Here is a 6,921-nt window from a genome sequence, read left to right as displayed (position 1 = left end):
AATGTTGCCATTAGCTTATTATTGTTGAGATATTGGCAATCACACTTAGCTTAGCCTCTTTGTATGGAGCAGTGTGGGCTTAGGATGCAAAATCCCATATGCACAGTGGTGGAAAGTGCAGCCTAGTCTGTTCCTATAAAGCATTGTACTCACTCTCTTTTTGAATGCAATGTAATGGTACTTTTGTACTTCTAGCAAAGTGTCTGTGTCTTTGTCAGTCCACTACACAAGATTGTAATTATGAGTCCAAGCTTCCATCTTGGAACCTAATTCACTTGTGTGACATTTGGTCTTGATGTCTCTCACCTCATGAGCTCACTCTTTCTCTTTCAACCTCCATAGCCGTGCTCTAGATTTGACATTGTAACATGGTATCAGAGCTCAATTGAGAATGGCACAGCTCTTCTTTCACTCCTCTTAGCTCCTCTTCATGTAAGTCCAACTTAGTTTGAGTGTATGACTCCATTCTTCACCTAAATTTCATACCCATTGTTTGACATCCATAGCTAGCTTGTACCTTGTCCACTTGGAGCCTTCATATCTCACTCTATAGGCTGTATTTCTCAGTGCTTCCTCTTGGGGAGTTGTTGCTCTACTCAAGGAACTGGTTCATGGCACCTTTAGAGTGCAACATTGGCCATCATATGCTTCAACATTGCTGAAATTTTGTCACGCTATTTAGAATTGCATTCGTGTTGGTCGTACACCTTGATCTCTCTCCACGCAATGCGATGTTGACCACGATCATAGGGCTTTGGAAGCCCATTAGCTAAAATTCATTTTCATTAAAAACACTTCTAGAAATGATTGAGTATAGAGCACACAGAGAGAGGAAAAATAGGCCCTTGTCCTGCAAACCCTAATCTGCCATAGCCACTTACCTTCAAGCTCATTTTTCCCTTCATTTTCTCTTTCTTGCCACTTAAAACAAACTTTTGCCACTCTGATCCACTAAGAATTGAAGTTTCTTGCAAAAATTTAGTATCCAACAAGCAAGCCTTGGAAAAATTTTGAAGATTTGAAGCCCTCACTGAAGTACAAGCATCAAGCATAGTTAAATTTTATGCTACCATTGCTTGTGTTTTTCAACACACTATAAGTCAACTTGGTTATAATCAACCTCAATCAAGTGAAGACATTTGGAAGCTATTTCCAGCAAGAATTTTCCATCAAATCAACAAGGAGGGGAGAAATCCAAGCATCAAACTCAAGTGCCTGAAAGCGTAGTACCTATTGATACTTATCAAGTGTTATTTGACACTACATTCCTTATGTCTCTTGATATAATTAAATCTTTTGCTACTCAAATCTGAGTGTTTTAGTACCAATTTGCTACTCGAGCATGGGCAAAGACTCTCCAATTGTTCGGTTCAAGGGGGGTTTCACACCTAGCAAACCCACATCAAGCTCATTCTAATGAAGAAAGGTCTTTGGGCCATTACTAATGGCAAGGAGAAGAAGCCTCAGGATGCAGACCTTGCAATTACTTGGCAAAAGAATGATGAGAAAGAACATGCCATCATTAAGCTAGAATTGGATGACAGCTACATCCACCATGTGGATACTTGTGAAACCTCTAATGATACACGGAAGAGATTAGACACTTTTTTTGGTGCACAATCAAATTCATCTAAGTATAGATCACGGATTGATTTTTCAAGCTAGATATGAAACATAACACATCTCTTGCAACTCATTTAAACTACATGGAAAGTCTCTTAACTCAGCTTGCAGGAATTGATCTTAAGATGGATGAATATATTTGTATTGGTGTGTTGTTAAAAAGCCAGCCTCTTGACTATAATAATGTATCAACTACATTGATCAACATGCCTAGTCCTAAACTAGTTGACATTAAGGCCTCTCTACTAGAAGAAGAAAATAAGCCCAAAGAAGAACCAAGCACCTCTAAAGATGAACAAATGTTATATGTTAGTAATAGGTAGTTCTTTCCATTCTTTTTGAGGAAAGGGATGTCCTAGCCCATCCTCCCTTTGGCTAGGTGGTGCCCTTCTTTAGCTCTCTTAGTGAGGATTGGAGGCTGGGTGGGTGAGAGGCAACCCACTCATCTTTTCAGCTCTCAATGTATTTAAGAGGACACTAAAGAGAGGAATTTTACATAGAAGTTTCCAATTTGGTTATGTGTATAACATTTCAAGAATGGGTCACAAGTCGAATAAAGGACTTGTAGCTATGGAATCGCTTCAAGAGCTCATAAGAAAGCTGAAATCCATTTAATTGCAGTTCGGGTTACCTTGGTTAGGACAATCATCACTAGGATTTTATTTGTCACTTTAACTTGACCGTTGGCTTGAGAATAATATACTAAGGATTTTGGATGGACAATCAAGGTGGATAATAAGTGAACACAATATTAGTGAGTTTGGGAATTCCCAATTCCCATTTTTTGAATACTAAAAAGGTGGCCCTCGGATAGCATGCCCATAACTTTCTCAAAACCATATGATGTGACCTATCATTGGAAAGAGCTTGAAAAATGGAATCTATTGAGCTATACAGTGCTCGATTTGGAGTTATAATGTTCAAGTCATAACAAATCCAAAGATTTGACCACATTTCCCAAACTTATGGGAAATTCCCATATTCCCCAATATGGTGTTAGTGGGCAATCACTTCATGGATGAAGTGTGTGCCTTGAATCATTGACCAAATCTTTGGAGCATCCAAACCATGAGATCACATGCTCCTGAAGAAATTTGGCAATGGTCCTAGTGTCATTTTTTTGAGTTGCTCGAGCTTTAGTCCACTTGGTGAGATAGTTTGTGACTATGATTATGTACCTCACTTGTGTGTATTATGCTACAGGACTAATTGGACCAATGAAATCAATCCCCCATTTTTCAAATAGTTGGCATGCTATCATTGGGTTCAACTCTATGTTACCCTTACAAATAGGAACTTTGATTCATTAGCACTCATCATAGTGCTTCACAAACTTAGGTGCATTGCGGAGTAGTGTAGGCCACCACAATTGAGACTATAGTATCTTACATGTTGTAGTGTCCCCATTGAAGTGTCCTCCAAAAATTCTACCATGAACTCCTACAAGTACATCATGCATCTCATGTCATAGACATATCTCCTCAACTATCCATTGTGTCCTAATTGGTAGAGTTGGTTGGCAATCAATTGATAGGGTTGAACCTTTAGAATGAGACATTTGAGACTAGCCTTGTCAATTGGACATTCAAGTAATCTATGATCTAGGATGTGGACTATATCATTTTCCCAATAAGGTATAAGACTTGCTGTAAACAAATCTCTTTCACTAGGCATTCTAAATAAGTGTGTGTCAAGTAGGTTGTCTACAATGCCTTGTCCAGCTACTTCTCCTATGGTTATGCAAGACATATGGTCCGCCATGTAATGTCCTTGCATACTACCACAGAGAAATCAAATTCTAATAGTAGAAGTAACCATTGAGAAATGTGTCCTACTGTGTAGGATTTGTTCACAAGATAAAGCAAAGCTTGATGATCAACCAAAGAAAGGAAAGGGTAGATCTAGAAGGTAATGTCAAAATTTCTTAATAGCAAACACCATAGCCACCCCTTATACCTCTCTATTATGAAGTAGTTTATTTTCATGTTAGTGAGTTGTTTACTTGCAAATCTCATTGGGTAATCCAAGTTATGCTCTCTAGGTTGTGCACATGGAAAGTAATGAACCAAATTTGGGCTCATAGAATAGGTGTAGTTGTTAGAGACTTTTTCAATTCTTTGTAAGCGTGTTGGCACTCCTCAATAATCCACTCAAATACAATCAACAGCTTGTAAAGTGGTCATATAGTGAGCATGTAATTCAACACAAATAGTCAATAGAGTCCTATGTGGCCGAGGAAGCACTGTACTCCTTTGTAGTTGGTTGGTGGTGGTAAGTTGAAAATCACTCTAACTTTGGAAAAGTCGGCAGCAATGATATTTTTTGAGACCACATGTCCTAGGATATTTACATACTTTACCCAAAATAGGCATTTTAAGGGGTTCAGTGAGAGACCGTATTGTTTACATAGTTCAAAGACTATGCAGAGTTTGTCTTGGTACTCCTCCCAAAAACTGAAATGAACATACAGATCATCAATGAATACTTCCAACCACTTTGTTGAGATATCGAGCTCCACTCGTGATACGCTAGGGTGACCGTTGTGTATTTATGTCACCGACTTGTCAGTTGCAGACGCGGTTGGTACACCGTCCCTGAATAATAGCTACATGATAGCTATCCTTATCTACTCTAGTTCGTGGCTCAGTTAGTATGCCACCTTAGTTAGTTGAGTTTGGTTTTGAGACCCATATCTAGGGTTCTTCTATTTTTCTTTGTACTAGAGTTCTTTTGGCTTTCACAACTAAGAAGAGAAAAACAGTTTTCAGCCTCCACCCTTGTGTGTATTCCCCCATTGTGCAAGCAAGAAAGCTTCAAGCGAGACTCCTTCCTTCTCTCCCACAATCTTGACATGGTATCAGAGCCTTGTTCGTGGTAAGGAGCTCAAGAAAGCAAGCCAAGCTCGCGGTGTTCTGGTAAGAGGAGCAGTGTTGCTTTCATTTTCTGTTTCGGGAGCAGATCTCTGCAGGTAGCACAGCCGGAAGGTGCAGGAGTGCATTGTCTCAGGTTGAGACGCCCTTCGCCCGAAATGACCTTGTTTTTTTGATTTGAGGCCATTTCGGGGCCTGTTTTGGAGGCGGAAGTTTTCTGCACGCACTCAGGAAAAGGCCCAGTTTTATGCTGTGCAGCCACTGTTCTACGGGTCGGTGAATAGTTACTGTAAAAATTGCTTTGTATGCTTGTACGCAGAGACATTGGGAGTTACAGAATCATCCCTGTTGCCTGTTGATGCAAAATCGTCACTAGGAAGTGACTGTGTGGTCAAATACCACTTTTGCCAGTTTTGCAGATTTTCCCTTGTGAGGGTGAAGCTGTGGTTTTTGCAGTGACAGAATTTTTTGCAGTCTTCTGTAATGGCATCTGATTCTCTTTCACAGATTGTCACTGAAAAGCTTGACAAGAACAACTTCCAAGCATGGAAGTTTAGAATGACGAATTTCCTTATGGGAAAAGGATATTGGGAATTTGTTGCAGGAAATGAAGAAGAACCAGTTCTTCCTGATGTTCCCAATCAACAGCAAATGCAGGCATTCAAAACATGGCATGAGAGAGCCAGGAAAGTTATGTATTGGCTGTCTATCAGTATTTCAGACTCTATGATTGTGCATATTCAGGATGCAAGTACGCCAAAGGAGGCATGGGATACTTTGTCAAAAATGTACAGCACAAATACGCAAGCCAGGAAAATGCAGCTCAAGCAAGAGTTGCATAATGTGCAAAGAGAAAGTATGAGCATCAACGACTACCACATGAAGGTGAAGAAGATTGCAGATGCACTTGCTTCCATTGGGTCGCCAGTGGAAGATGATGATTTAGTTTCCGTGACCTTGAATGGTCTAGGAAAGGATTATGCACAGTTTCGGACATCCATTTCAGTTCGTGAAAGATTTCCTGATTTTGAGGAGTTGATTGCTCTTCTAATTTCTGAGGAACAGAGAAATGGTGGTGCATCTTCTTCAGGAGGAACTTCAAAAGAAGTTGTCTTCTACTCAAATGCTGGAAGAGGTAGAGGCAGAGGTAGAGGAGGCCGATTTGGAGGCCGTGGCAGAAATCAGAATATGCAGCAAACTCAAGAAAACCAGTCCTATGGAGGAGGACGTGGTAACTCTAGAGGCAGGGGGAGCCAAAGAGGTCGTGGTGGATGGCAAAGAGGCCAAAATGCAAACAGTAATGTTGAATGCTACTATTGTGGTAAAATGGGTCATATGGCTAAAGACTGCTACAAAAAGCAGAATGACATCATGAATGGAAAACTGCAACAAGGAAATTATGCATCTTCTAGTAGACAGGGTGATGACAGAAATGAGCATCTGTTTATGGTGCAGCACATGAACAATTCTGTGACAAGTGCAGAAGAAAGCAACGATGTATGGTATGTTGACTCAGGTGCGTCAAACCACATGACAGGCCATGCAGAATGGATGGAGGATGCAAGGAAAATGGAAAAACCAGGATTTGTGGAGACTGGTGATGATACTGCACATCCTATTGTGCAGATTGGAAAAATACCTTTGTCTATGCAGGATGGGAAAAAGAAATACCTGTCCGATGTATTTCATGTCCCGAATATCACCAAGAATCTGGTTTCTGTTGGTCAAATGGTTGAGCAGGGCTTGCAGGTCAGATTTAATCCTCATGGATGCTTTGTTGAGGATATGAAAAATAAAGGTCGCTTGATAGCAAAAGGAAAGAAGAAGGGCAGAATGTTTACATTGGATGCAGACATGTCTGAATTGAGTGCAGCAATGTTTGCACATGGGACCGGTGTAGTTGCAGATATTGATATCTGGCATAAACGCATTGGTCATGTTAATGTACAGCGACTTAAATCAATGCAGGCCCAAAATATTGTTGCAGGATTGCCAAAATTCAAGGTTGCAGAAATGCATAAGGTATGTGAAGCCTGTCAGTTTGGAAAACAGGCAAGGAAACCATTTCCTAGACATGTTCAAGAGAGTGAGAAGCCATTGGAATTAATCCACTCTGATGTGTGGACTACTAAAGCTGCATCTCTTGGAGGCTGTCATTATTTTGTCACTTTTATTGATGACTATAGCAGAAAAGTTTGGGTGTATTTTATGAAAAAGAAAAGTGAAGTTTTTGGGCATTTCAAAACCCTTAAAGCTATGGCTGAAAAAGAAACAGGTCTGCAAATAAAATGCCTAAGGTCAGATGGAGGGGGAGAGTACCTCTCAAATGAGTTTGCAAAGTTCTTGCAGGAGCATGGCATAAAGCAGCAATATTCATGCAGTTATACCCCACAACAAAATGGAATTGCAGAAAGGAAAAACAGGCATA

The sequence above is a fragment of the Lygodium microphyllum genome, chromosome 29 (genome assembly GCF_053477565.2).
Source record: "Lygodium microphyllum isolate KBCC chromosome 29, Lygodium_microphyllum_v1.1.10, whole genome shotgun sequence".
Classification (NCBI taxonomy): domain Eukaryota; kingdom Viridiplantae; phylum Streptophyta; class Polypodiopsida; order Schizaeales; family Lygodiaceae; genus Lygodium; species Lygodium microphyllum.
Note: the sequence above shows the minus strand (reverse complement) of the source record.